Here is a 15,324-nt window from a genome sequence, read left to right as displayed (position 1 = left end):
TTATATGTTATTTTTTAAAATTAATCTCATTTCAAAAGTTATAGTCTAAGCAAAAATTACAACTTTTTTTAGAAAAAAATAAAAGTGAAATTGAAATACAAAAACTACAAAATTAAAGTGGAACAAGAATTATGAGTTAATACGCGACGACTAATTGTATCCCTCATAGATGTTTACCGACAAAATTTACATTTTGAAGGAGGTTCACAATATAATTAGCCGATGACAATGATTTACCGTTTCAAACCTTAACATTATAATTGACATCTTGCAAATGGCAGAGGGCGAGGAAAATGGTCGCGGTTAAGTGTGGGACGTTTTGATGAATATGAGAGGAATTAACATGATAACATCTGAAATGATTTATCCTTACCAAATGATTAACTAAATTTGATGTTTGGAATTGTCATGATGTTGCCTTACAAGTTAGTTAATGTATGATGGTGAGATTAAATTTATACACTTTTAAGGAATTATATATAAAGGATTGAACTTTTTCAAGAGAACTAGTCAATATATGTTAGGATCTAGGTAGCCGCTGGAGGACCGGGGTTGGACCGGTTAGCGGTTCTCACTCAAAGGGTGGTGATTAATCCGGTTAGAGATTAACACCGGGGTTTCAATACTACACAAACTGTCACAAACCCTTGAACTAGGTTCAAGCGCGGAAGAGGTTTGTTTCAGGTTGAAGCAGCACAGTTGTATGATAGGCAGAACCGGTTTCGGATGATGAAGGTTAAAGAGAATGGTGGATCGGTTTCGGTAACCTGGTGATTCGGCTTAGATCAAGTTAAGTAGGTTGGAACGGTACGGATAGGTTAGATAATGGAACCGACAGGAAGTAAATGACAAGACAGGTTTTATGGATGTTCGGAGATGAAACTCCTACGTTACCCCTTCCTCTCGAAACCGCGAGAAGGATATTCACTAAGGAATACTATTACAATCCGATCAAGACTTATTTTCTTCTTGATAACACTCTTATAATTTGCACCGAAATGGCAAAACACACACTTCAACTTTAGCACTCAAGTTCTTCTAGAGAGAGAACACACTCTTATCACTTATAAATTAAATGTTCACTGTGTCCCGCTGTGTGTCACATTTACTCTTCTTCAACTTCCCCTTTTATAGGTGAAATATGCCAACGGTCATATTTCACTACATTGAATCTAATTGGCTGAGCAGAGGTGCAGAGGTTCAGTGATTCGGTGATTCAGACCCTGCGGTCGTCTCCTCAGACTTGGCGGTCAACCTCAGACCTGACAGTCTGTTCTTCCGGTGTGTAAGACAAGCCTGCTAGGTTTGTCTTTTACTCAATGTGGACACTGTCTGTTAGACAGTTGTCTGTACTTGGAAGATCTCCTTTCTGACTTATCCCGAAGTGGAAAGATCCTGTAGGACTGTCTTCTACAGCCTGCAGACTTTTCTCAGACTTGTATAGATATGGAAGTGTTCAGTCTGTTCCTTTTGGTATCATACACAACAGATACCCAAATTGTCTTCTTGTACTTGGTCGGTTATTTGTCTTTGTCCGGACGGCTTCCAGTGTGAATGGTTTAACCGGACTGCTTCCGGTTATTTCTCTGCCTTGTGGCTGGTCGGCTGTTTGATGTTTCCGGTTTTAAGCTTTGGCCGATCCTTTCTTTGTGCGGTCATGTTCCAAGTATTCTTGGTCGGTTTAGTAGCTTGACCGGCTAGTTTTCTTAGCCGGTTCTTTTGTTTGACCGGTCCAGTTCTTTGTTCCTGCATAAAAGATTTATTTATGTTATGTTCTGTGAGCCGGTCTAATTTTATCTAACAATTTCTCCCTTTTTGATTATTTTATTTAAAATTATCAAAACAATGTAAGTTTGCAAACGTAGGCCGGTTCTTTCTTTGTCCGGATTTTTGAAAGTGACTTGGGAGAATTTTTCGAAAAGTTTGGAAAAATTTTGAGAAAATTTTTGAAAAAGTCTTATCTTTTATCTTATCAATTTCTCCCTTTTTGATTATTTTATTTAAAATTATCAAAACCATGTAGAAATGCAAAAGATGGCCTGTTCCAAAAATAACTTTATATATATAGATAACCGAAAATAGAAAATATTATATAGGAACATTAAGATAAGCATAGTTAAGAGAAGGAGAGCCCCAATTTCGAGTCCGAGAAGTCATAGCCGGCCATCAGATCCTTGTTCCACTTTTTCTTCATCGGTTGCGGTCGACTAGCCGATCCGGAGACTCGTTGTCTTGTGGGCCGCCGATGTAGGTGCACTTCAACCTCTTCTTCGACGTGAGTAGCCTGATCCGGTATACTCTCGATAACCGTGTCAGTTACCACATTCAGCAGGTCGGCCACTTGAGCTTTCTTCGAGGATTCTCTTTTCCGTTTTGCCGGAACCGAAACGGAAGAGGCCGCCTTTTTCTTTTTTTTATCGGCCGCAAAGCTTTCTAGCCTCTGTCTTTCTCTTTCTAACCGGTCTGCATCTTTCGCAGCTTGAGCGGCTACCGTCTTTGCAAATCCCGGGAACTTAGCCTCTGTCCTTCGAATTCGCTCGGCTTCCTCTTCTTCGGGAAATTGCGGTGGATCCTTCTCTTTTCTTGCCTCGTTGTCCAGCGCATCCTGGACTTCCTGAGCTGCTCTAGCATTGGCCTCCACAACCGCGATATCCGCATTTATCTTAGCATTGAGTAGTTCGGCAACTTGTGCGGTGAGCGCCTTGAGCTCGGCCTCGAGACCCTCATTCTTCTTCTCAAGTTCGGAGCCCCGTCCAAGTGTTGTACCGACCAGATCCTTAGTAACTTCTGTCAGTCGTTCATCGGTCTCTCTTTCAAGCCGGTCAAAGTTCTCTTTTATCTCGGAGGTCGTATCCTCCAAAATTACGGTTCGCCTAAGGTGGTTGTTGCGCAGAACCGCTTCTTTCTGTTGATCATCGTCGATTTCTGAGAACCGGTCTTCTGTTCTTGACAAAAGTTGCTTTGTGGTGTTGGCGAACCGGAGTGCCGAGCTAACGGTTCTCTTGAATTTCTCCTCCAATAGGTTAACCGTCGAGTCTTCAAATTCTTGAATGAGGCTCCTGACCCATTCTTTTGTAACACCCGGTTTGGAGACTTCTGGTTGTTTAAGTGGAGATTGCCCGGTGAGAGGAGGGTCCGTCCTTTCATCGGATTCATCTGTTGCCGAATTCGCCCTTGGAGGTGTTGGACTGTGAGCTGGACTCCTATCGATCCGTGGAGCTGTATAATGCGGTATTTCCCTTTGTCTGTACATCGCCTCCAGCCGGTCAATTTCTTGGATGAGTTCTCTTCTCGCTTTTTCAAGCCTTTCCAACACCAACGGTGTTAAGGTGTCCTCCGATGCTACCTCTTCAAAATTTGCCGTAATCTTCCGGATCCGTATGGTTAGCTTCTGTAGCTGTGCTCGCGGTCTTAAGAGGTAGGTTTGGTTTAGGGCCTCTTCAATGGTATCGGAGTTTGTGAGATCCATGACTACGTCCTCCACTTCCTTCAGCCTTTGGAAACATTCCTCGTCGGTGTAGCCCGGTAGGATGTGCCTATACCATTTGCCGAACCGGTGCTCGTGCCATTCCCGGTATATCTCGTCAATCTTACCAGCACGCTGTTCAATGACTTTTAGGGTTTTGAGCGCTATCTTGTCGGCCTTTGCCGGTTCGTCGTCCTCCTCCTCTTCTTCACCGCTTTCTTCACCGCCCTCGGCGTTTTCAGAATTTGCGCTTGTACCGGTATTATCGGGACTTTGGCCCGAATGCTCTTCTTCATTGTCCGGTCTTTCGTCATCGGTCTTTTCTGATTCGGTTCTTTCAGAAGTGGAAGCTGACTCTTCCTCCTCCATTGGCTGTGGCGGTTCCAAGAAGACTATTTTCTCTTTCTCTTTGCTCTCGGCCTTTTCTTTCACCGCGACCGATTTCTTACCGGATGTCTTCTTTCGACCACCTGTGGAACCGGGGGCCGGTTTCTTCCTTTCCAGGAATTGTTTGGCTTTGATGAGGCTTCTAGATGGGATGGTGACGCCGGGTCCGATTTTGAGGTTATGGTGAAGGAAGATTTTACCTAGAGGAACAGCGTATCCCCATGACCGGGTGGAATCCGGTTTCACCATTTCCTTCAAATTGTGGAACACTTCCTTCGCCCAGTTCACCTTTGTGCCTTCTATCAGGCCGACTAACATCCTGATTTTGTCTTTGGTTAGGCTACTGTAGTTTCCTCCTCTCGCTTGAACCGCCTTTGTGAAGATATCACAAATCGGTATATACTCCGGTTTCAACGTCGATTTGTTACCGGATACTTTTATCGGCTCCTTAGTCGCCGAGAGTATCTGACAAGCTGCTTCAAATGTTTTGATCTCTATGTCCGCCGTTGCATCTTGGCCGGCTGTTGGAAGGCGCAGGCTCTCTGCCACCGATTCCTCAGTTAGCTCCAATTCAGTACCGCATACAGTTGCGGTGATCTTATCGTCAAAGATAGTTGCGGTGTTGAAAAATTCCTCAACCGCATCTTTATATAGAACATGAGGACCGCCGAGAAAATACTCCAGACCGGCTCCGGCTACCCGGTCAATAACCTCTTTTGCCGCAGGCGTGCCTCTTTGTCGGATTTCCTCGAAATCCACTTGAGTCAAGTGTTTGAACAAGACCGAGTTGCGCCCCATCTTAGAAAGTTTGAAGAATATGAGAGCAGATAACCGCTTTGAGAGAGTTTGAAAGCTTTAGAGAGAGAAAACAATTTCGCGTGAGAATGAAATAAAATGGCCGAGAGCCCCTTTTATAGGTGCGGTTTGGAAGCCCAACCGTCCCATCAATATTTGGTGGGAGTTTTCCCTCCAAGCCGAATGGGCGACAAACCATGGGCGGGAATGGAATAGGCGCCAATCCGTGGGCGGTAAACCAGGAGGCGGGTGTTTTTGGGCGGGAAATTTCCCTCCAAAAATTTTGCTTTCGCCATTGATGACGCAATCTTCTTTTGAGACCGATTGATGCACCGGTTTTCTAAAGTTAACCGGTTATTTTGAGTAAGTAGAGTTTTGCAATCTTTTGAGTTTAAGCGGTTTTTCTTTGAGACCGGATTAGGGCGCGGTTATTTTGATGATGTTAACCAGTTACTTAGATAGATATTTAAGGTATTTAGAAGACCCGGTCATTTAAACTGAAATGGAATTGTATTCAAGAAACAATACAGAAAGAAAACCGAAAGATAGTTCGGTGCGGAAACAGACATTCATAAGATGGAAAAGTACAACTTATGTAAAAACCATTTTGGAGAACCTCTCTTCCACCGCATCCACATCAAGGATGTTTAAAGGGGATGCCGGTGTACCCGGTCCAAACTCTGGCCGGTACTTGAGAATCAGCTTACTTATGTGAGGTGCATAACCGAGACCTTTCTTGGTTATCACCATGTTCTTCAGATTTTGAAATATTACCGTTGACCAGTTGATGGCCGTCTTGCCAACAATGTGAGTCATTATGTTGTAAGTATTTTTAGAGTACCGCTGATTCAGTGACTGACATAGGATAGACCGAGTCACAATCTCAAGAAGAAGTTGACCGTGACTAGCGAGTCGGGTTTTTAACCCATAGTGTTCCACCGGATCAATGGTGGTAGAGAGGTATAGTGCGTGTTCAAATTCCGCAAGTCCCTCTATAGTTGGAAAATCAGAAAACTCTTCCGTGGGCAGGTTGAATAGGGAAGCAAATTCGGCTTCATCAAGCCAGAAGGTGTGGTCTCTTACGGTAGAGACGATGTAATTTCCCCTGATGCAAGCGCTTCGAAAGAATGTCTTGACATCCTCTAAGAGAATGTGACCGGCTTCTTCGAGAAAGGGTCGAAGACCGGTTGCAGTGAGTGAGTGAAACATGAACTCCTTTCCATGATTTCCGTCCCACTCTTCCAAACATGAGTTGCAATCAACGCTCAAGAAGTTTCCCAAAGTTCGGCTCGGCATGATTACAGTTTTGCAGAGAGAGATAGAGTTCAAGAAATTTCAAGAGTGTTTTGTGTGATGAGTTGAGTAGAGGATGGCTCTTTATATAGGGTCGGTCTTGGAGGGAAAATGTGAGCATTGATTATCAGTTTTGTTTTATTAGAAAAGAGAATCTTTATGTTTCCAAGGTTTATTGGGAAGAGGCTGATTGCGGAGCCCGAGGTAGGTATTAGTTGAGAAGTAACCAAGTTAGTTGGATAGTAATTATTCAGGTGGTTGGGGGTTACTACATTAATTAAATATTACTTTTCATTAATGCACCAACACAAAAGAGATTAATCAAAAGAGACCGAGAGTAACATAGATAAGGTCGAAGGAGGCACGGATAAAACCGAAGAGAACAAAGATAACACCGAAGAGAAACATGATAAAAGCCGAAATGATCATAATGATGTTGGATAAAGATACGCCCGGTATGTGCAGCAAAATGACCGGGTGCAGGAATGAGTAACTTAGTGTTCATGAGAGTTGACGACGCCGTTGGGGTTGTTGCGGCGGTTCCTTCTCCTCCAAGCTCTTTCGAACCGCTCATAGAAAGAGTCGGTTATCTCTTTGGTCATCACTTGAGACTAGTTTAGACCTTCGCCCGGACAGGTCGGAACACCAAGTTCAACTAGTAGGCAGCTTAGTTGTGGAATCAGACCGACTGTTCGCACCCCAATCATCCAAATCAGGACATCGAACAGGACCCTCGACCAATTCACCGGTGTGCCGGTGGTGATGGCTGCCATCATGTTGAAAGCCGTTGTGCAGTAAGTGTTTGTTACATCTCTTCCCAAGATGCTTCTTCCTATCACATCGTTGAGGAGCTGATATTCAGCTCTCTAGAGTGATTTAGTGCCATGATCATCGACAGGTTCGTTTGAACGTGCGAAGGCGAGGGAAATTTCGGCCTTGACATCGGCCGGAACATTTAGATCTGTTAGCCCTTGCTTCGGTAAGCTAAAGCACCTAGCGAAGTCATTCTCGATGAAATCAAAGACTATACCTCCTACTTTCGATTGGATGTGAGTATCGAAATGGGGAGTTCCTCTGAATACCCTGGCATTATACATGAATTCCAGGACTGACTCAGAATATATAGTCTGTTTATCATCCAGGAAGTACCGAAGACCAGTATCTTCCAGGGATTTGATTACTTTGTACACTTCATAGTGTTCGGTGCTCAAAGCAGATTGGAAATCAACTTGAAAGATGTTAGGAAACTGAGACATTTTTGCCTTAGTGAGAGAATGATCTTTTGTCTTGTGAATGTTTGCGTCTCTTAAATACTAGTTAGGGGAGTATCCTAATGTCCAGGTATTAATGTGATGATATCTATTAACTGCTGGATAAAGGATATTGCATGAAATAGGTATGTTTGCAGTCTAGGATGTTGGTCATAGACCTGGACTGTGAAAGATATCATCAAATCTTCACGTCTTTTTAGGTGCGACCATTTTACTTTGAAAAGGTAATATTTCAAAACAAATATCTTTAAACACTGATAGTTATTCCATTTTTGTTTAAAATTCAAATAATCTAAAGTAGCCTGTTTCCGAACCGGTCAGCTATCAGTTGTTCATCCCGATGCGGTTATTTGGTGCATGCATCAAGTAGCCGGTCGGTTTACTCTATCCGATAAGCTGGGCGGTTCTTCCATAGGTACCAAGAAAATTTGAAGTCCAACATGTTAGGAGGAAATACCGGTTTTGTCTGTCCGAACTGGTTTTCCTTTTTAAGCATCCTTAGGAAGGATTTGACTAATGTCGGTTAAACCGAGAGTAAGTCTGAATTGAGAGAACTTAGCTTCCTGTAGAGGCTTGGTGAAGATATCGGCTACTTGTTGATCTGTCGATACGTAGTCTAGTCGGATATGCTTCAGCATGACGTGTTCCCGAATGAAGTGGTGCCTTATGTCAATATGCTTGGTTATGGAGTGGAGAACCGGATTGTAAGTGATTGCGATGGCACTCGTGTTGTCATAGAAGATCGGAGACTCTTCGGCTATGACACCGAAGTCTGTCAGTTGTTGTTGAATCCAAAGTAATTGTGAGAAACAACTTCCGGCCGCCAGGTATTCAGCTTCTGCGGTTGACGTGGCCACCGATGTCTGTTTCTTGCTATGCCATGAAACAAGTCGGTCACCTAGGAACTGACATGTTCCGCTGGTGCTTTTTCTGTCAATCTTACAACCTACATAGTCTGCATCTGAATAACTCGTTAGATTAAAGAACGTGTCCTTTGGATACCACAGACCGACATCAAGTGTTCCCTTTAGATACTTCAATATCCTCTTTGCGGCTGTGTAATGGGATTGTTTTGGATTTGTTTGGAATCTCCCACACACACCGACTGCAAATAGAATGTCCGGTCTACTCGCCGTCAAGTATAGGAGAGAACCGATTATGCCCCGGTATGCGATCTGGTCTACCGATTGACCCTCATCGTCCCTGTCCAATTTAATCGATGAGCTCATTGGAGTAGCCGCTGAGGAGCATGTATCCATCCCAAATTTCTTTAGGAGCTCCTTAGTGTACTTGGGTTGGCTAATGAAGGTTCCTTCTTCGAGTTGTTTAACCTGAAAACCTAGGAAGAAACTTAATTCTCCCATCATACTCATTTCAAACTTGTTAGTCATCAGGGTTGAAAACTTATCACACAATTTAGGATCGGTTGAACCGAAAATAATATCATCTACATAGATTTGAATAAGTAGGATATGTTCCTTCTTTTCAAATTTAAACAACGTTTTATCCACCGAACCAATGGTGAAATCATGTGCGATTAAGAATGCGGTTAGTGTGTCATACCAGGCTCTAGGAGCTTGCTTTAGACCGTATAAAGCTTTGTTTAACCGGTAGACATGGTTTGGAAATTCTGCACTTTTGAAACCGGGTGGTTGTTCAACATACACCTCTTCACGTAGGTCACCGTTCAAAAATGCACTTTTAACATCCATTTGAAAAACCTTAAATTTTTTGAAAGCAACAAAGGCTAGAAAAATCCTAATGGCTTCAATCCTAGCTATAGGGGCAAATGATTCTTCAAAATCAATGCCTTCTTCCTGTTTGTAACCTTGTGCTACTAATCTGGCTTTGTTCCTCGTGACCAAACCGTCCTCATTGAGTTTGTTTCTAAATACCCATCTTGTTCCTATGACCGGATGGTCTTTCGGTATAGGGACTAGGTACCAGACTTTGTTACTCTCAAACTGGTTTAGTTCTTCTTGCATTCCCAAGATCCAGTCCAGATCTGACAATGCTTCATCTATTCTTTTAGGCTCAATCTGGGATATAAAAGCGGAATTAAAGTATTCCTCCAGAAGTTGACCCCTAGTTCGAACAGGTTCTGAAGGGTCACCTATAATTTTCTCAGGAGGATGTTTAGTGTTTCTTCTGAAATTCGGTTCAGGGATGTCTACCAGATTACCGTTTGTTTGATCAAGGCTAGACATGTCAGTAGGCTGAACAGGATTGTCAGACCGACCGACTCCCTCGGATTGGACCGAAGTGTCAGCTTCCTGTCGTGGGACAGCTTGATCCGGCTGGGTTTCAATATTACCCATCTGGTCATGGACAAACCGCCTGAAGACCGGTGTCTCATCTTCACTATCAGAATGGATATTGTTGTTTTCCAATCTGTTGTGTAAATCAAAGCATGATGCAGTGTTACTTTCAACCGATTCATCGAAAACAACGTGAAGTGTTTCCTCCATGGTTAAAGTTCTATTGTTATACACTCTATATGCTTTACTCACTGCCGAGTAACCTAACATAATCCCGGTGTCGATTTTTGCATCAAAAGCAGAAAGATATGTTTTACCATTTATATGAATATAAAATTTACAACCGAAAATCCTGAGGTACTTAAGATTGGGAAACCTGTTAAAATAAACCTCTTATGGTGTTTTGTTATGAAACTTGTTAATCAGAGACCGATTTTGTGTATAACATGCAGTGTTGATAGCCTCAGCCCAAAATTTCTGAGCAATGCCCGAATCGGCTATCATGGACCGTGCAGCTTCCTTGAGAGTCCGGTTTCTTCTCTCGGCCAGGCCATTTTGTTGAGGAGTCCTTGCACTAGACAACTCGTGTCTAATGCCGGATTCATCAAGAAATGCGGTTAAGGTACTATTGGTAAATTCGGTACCTCGATCACTTCTAATGCTATTAATGCGAGTTGATTTTTCATTTTGCAAACGTTTAAGAAGTGTGATTAGGTTTGATGCAGTTTCACTTTTAGATGGTAAAAATATTACTCATATAAACCTAGAATAGTCATCTATAACTACCATGGTGTACAGCATACCTCATAGGCTAACGACCTGAATTGGTCCAAATAAATCCATGTGAAGAAGATCTAAGCATCGGCTAGATTGGATATTTCCTTTACTCTTAAAGGTTGACTTAGTCTGTTTACCCATTTGACATGCTGAACAAACCTTATCCTTGTTAAATACTATGTCAGGAATACCTTCTACTAGCTTTTTACCGCGAATGTAGTTTAAGGTTTTCATGTTTAGGTGGTTTAGTCTCTTATGCCATAACCAGGTTTGATCAGTCTTAGCTATCATGCATACCAGGTATTCCACTTTAGTTTTCCAGTCTACCTTGTAAATATTACCTAGCCTATTTCCGGTTAGTAGTATAACGCCTTGAGAATTCTTAACTAAGCATGCATGTTTAAGAAATTCTACCGTATATCCAGCATCACACATTTGACTAATGCTTAGCAAGTTAAAACGTAGGTTTTCAACTAGGAGTACGTTATCAATAGTTAAGTTACCATGGACAATCTTACCCTTGCCCACAGTTCTACCTTTTGAGTTGTCACCGAAAGTAATTAGAGCACCGGTTTCTATTCTGATGTCGGTTAGCAGGTTGTTGTTTCCGGTCATGTGCCTGGAGCAACCGCTATCCAAGTACCATTCAGAGTTTCCTAGCCGTTTCTTTAAATCCTGCAAAAAGTACATATTTACAACTACTTGGTACCCACATTCACTTGGGTCCACATGCGATTAGTCCATTAGGTATCCAAACCTTGACAATTCGGACAGCCTTCTTTGCTAAGGTTTTAACCGTCCTTTTGGCACTCGGTTTTTGGTATCTCGGTTTTTCTACAAAGGTCTTAAATGATGGTGATCTTTGGTTTGACCTATGCGGTTCAGGATTGGCTTTCCTATATTTGAGAATTTCGGCTTTTCTCTTCACAGGGTCAAGCCACTTCTCAGAATCGGTCGGACCAACATAGTCGTATTTTAGCTTTTCTTCCCTATAGTATGCGGTCAACTCTTCTTCAGCGGTCCAGGAGCTTTTGAGGAATCTTATAAGAGGGAGGTTACTTCTTGTATACCTTACTTTCTCTACGGGTTTTTGGTTTTTGGAGCTATCTTCTGTGTATCCTAGGCCAGACTTGCAACGGGGATGTCTGTAATGACTGCACATTTTCTTTACTATATCACTAGATCTCTTATATGCGGCCATCTTATATTGAAGTCGGGCATTTTCTTCCTCGGTTAGTTCTCTAGCCGGTTCACTGGATTGTTCGGTCTTAGGATCTAACTCAATTTCTAAAATATGGGTATCATCAGGTTTTACGACCTCCGGTTCGGTTATAATGGGTACCTCTGGTTCTGTCGGAATGGGTATTATAGGATCGGTTCTAATGTTGAGGTGCTTAGGCAGCATGGCTAGTAAGTTCATATATTCTTCTACCATGTCATTCAATGCATTATATAACTCATCTTTAGTAAATTCTTCACAAGGAGAGTCAAATACCTGTTCCTCATTTGCCATGAGACATGTGAGTTCATCATCACTGTCATTGTGAGCCCAAAGACTTCCTCCATCATCGGCTATCAGTTCTTTCGGTACCTCACTTCCTTCACCGGTTTGTTGATAATTGTTTCGGTTATTTTGGTAATCCGGTTTCCGGTCATCCCTCCTCGGTTTCCTGCATTCCCACTTGAAGTGTCCCAAACAGTTGCAGTTATAACACTTTATATTGGATTTATCACCATAGTAGTTGTTTGTCGGTTGACTTCTTTTCATGAACCTCCCAAACTTCTGTGCAAGCATAGCCATGGCATCCTCGGTGAACTGTTCGGCGGTTCTGATCGGTGCAGGTGCAGGTACCGGTGCAGGTGCATGTGCAAGTGCAGCCGGTTCTGTAGATGTGATTAGTGCTCTGGTTGATGTTGCGGCCAAGACTTCTTCTTCAGTTCTAGATCTCATTTCGAACTCATATGCTTTAAGGTCTTCGAATACATCGTGTAGTTTCATCTTACGTAGGCTTTTTGATTCCCTCATTACCATTGTCTTTATGTCCCATGCACTTGGAAGAGATCTCAAAGCTTTCATGATGACCTCTTTGTTATCATACCTCTTGCCAAGAGTTGCTAGCTCATCTAACACACCAGTGAACCGGTCACTGTACTCCTTCATTGTTTCTCCCGGTTTCATTTTGATGCTTTCAAACTTCTGTGTAGCCACCATTATCTTGTTTTCCTTTGTTCTTTCATTTCCCTCAAAGATCTGAATGACCGTGTTCCATGTCTCCTTCGCGGTTTGACAGTCTTTGATCTTGCAGTATGTGTTTCTGTCCACACTGTTGGAGATCCGGTTTCTAGCATGGTTATTCAGGTTGTTTCTTCTTCTGTCTTTAGCTGTCCATTCTTTTCTGTCCTTATCAATGAATATCGGTCCTTCGGTCAGAATGGACTCCATCTCATCATCTAAGGTGATTAAGTGTAGGTGCATGCGTGCCTTCCAGTTGGCAAAGTCATCACCTTCTAGCATTGGAGGCCTATCCTGAAACATGCTTGCTTGAGTATTGAAACTAACTTCTCTGATACCAATTGTTAGGATCTAGGTAACCGCTGGAGGACCGGGGTTGGACCGGTTAGCGGTTCTCACTCAAAGGGTGGTGATTAATCCAATTAGAGATTAACATCGGGGTTTCAATACTACACAAACTGTCACAAACCCTTGAACTAGGTTCAAGCGCGGAAGAGGTTTGTTTTAGGTTGAAGCAGCACACTTGTATGATAGGCAGAACCGGTTTCGGATGATGAAGGTTAAAGAGAATGGTGGGTTGGTTTCGGTAACCTGGTGATTCGGCTTAGATCAAGTTAAGTAGGTTGGAACGGTACAGATAGGTTAGATAATGGAACCGACATGAAGTAAATGACAAGACAGGTTTTATGGATGTTCGGAGATGAAACTCTTACGTCACCCCTTCCTCTCGAAACCGCGAGAAGGATATTCACTAAGGAATACAATTACAATCCGATCAAGACTTATTTTCTGCTTGATAATACTCTTACAATTTGCACCGAAATGGCAAAATACACACTTCAACTTTATCACTCAGGTTCTTCTAGAGAGAGAACACACTCTTATCACTTATAAATTAAATGTTCACTGTGTCCCGTTGTGTGTCACATTTACTCTTCTTCAACTGCCCCTTTTATATGTGAAATATGCCAACGATCATATTTCAATACCTTGAATCTGATTGGCTGAGCAGAGGTGCAGAGGTTCAGTGATTCAGTGATTCAGACTCTGCGGTCGTCTCCTCAGACCTGGCGGTCAACCTCAGACCTGGCAGTCTGTTCTTCCGGTGTGTAAGACAAGCCTGCTAGGTTTGTCTTTTACTCAATGTGGACACTGTCTGTTAGACAGTTGTCTGTACTTGGAAGATCTCCTTTCTGACTTATCCCGAAGTGGAAAGATCCTGTAGGACTGTCTTCTGCAGCCTGCAGACTTTCCTCAGACTTGTATAGATATGGAAGTGTTCAGTCTGTTCCTTTTGGTATCATACACAACAGATACCCGAATTGTCTTCTTATACTTGGTCGGTTATTTGTCTTTGTCCGGACGACTTCCGGTGTGAATGGTTTAACCGGACTGCTTCCGGTTATTTCTCTGCCTTGTGGCTGGTCGGCTGTTTGATGTTTCCGGTTTTAAGCTTTGGCCGATCTTTTCTTTGTGCGGTCATGTTCCAAGTATTCTTGGTCGGTTTAGTAGCTTGACCGGCTAGTTTTCTTAGCCGGTTCTTTTGTTTGACCGGTCCGGTTCCTTGTTCATGCATAAAAGGTTTATTTATGTTAAGTTCTGTGAGCCGGTCTAATTTTATCTAACAATATATATCTTGTAAAATGAAGTATACTGTTCATTTGATTATTTATGAAAGTTTTGTTTTGACAAACAAAAATAAGATAGATATACATTATGTAAATAACTAGATTTTTAAATGGCCATTTATAAAAATCTTTGAAAAAAAAGGATGAACCAAACATAGAGGTGACAAACAATTAAGGCATTTTTTCTTGAAAAAGAAAACAATTAGGACATGAAAATTTTATAAATATCTAATAATTGAGTAAATGAAATTATGACACTTAAAACTAGTACCGGTAGGATATATCTTAATTTTTTCCCCATATTTTATACCTTATACGTTATGAAAAAAAAATTATAAAAAAATTTATACATTTATCTTTATTTATTTTTGGTATACATTGATTTCAGTATACAATAATTTTGGTACGATATCGATATTATACATTTGATACCTAAAACATATTAACTTAAATAAAAAATTAATTTAATATGGTTGCTACATAGATGTTACACAAAATAAAAAATTAAAGATATTTTTTATAAAATATATTTTTTTTAAATCTAGGATTATTATAAACTAGCCAATGTTAAAAATTAAATTTAGTTACAAAATTGGAGTTAACAAAAATAAACATTAATATAAACTTCAAATTATATTAAAGTGGAGGCAACAAAGTGTATTTGAGATGAACTTGGTAATATATTAAACATCGGGTCTATTTTAATAAGAAAAAAAAAAACAAACACTTTATAGTGAAATAATCTTTTATTATCCTAAGTTTGGTACATATTAACACATTATAATAATACTAGGAAGATCTTCGTACAATGCACACGGATAAAAATATAAAAAAAATAATTTTAATAAAAATTAATAATAATATGTATTTAATATTTAAAATTCTCAATAAATCACGAATAATATATTAAAATAAAAAACACTCTCATTCCACATTTTATTCATTTTGGTAAACAACTTATCTTATCACATATCTCATCACATATTTTTTCCGAATAAACCTCTTATCTCGTGACTTTACACATTTACTTTGGTCAATCAAATATTTAATTAATATTTTTTAATATTTAGCATTGTGACCTCACACTTTATCAATCAAATATTTGATCCATATTTTTAATCACTCTCAATTGATATCGCATTTTATTCATCGACAAACAACATCCCAATTACACTTGGTTAATGGACTATATTTGTTTTTGTTAGGTTGTAAATTC

Source organism: Impatiens glandulifera, chromosome 1 (genome assembly GCF_907164915.1).
Source record: "Impatiens glandulifera chromosome 1, dImpGla2.1, whole genome shotgun sequence".
In the NCBI taxonomy this organism is placed as follows: Eukaryota; Viridiplantae; Streptophyta; class Magnoliopsida; order Ericales; family Balsaminaceae; genus Impatiens; species Impatiens glandulifera.
Note: the sequence above shows the minus strand (reverse complement) of the source record.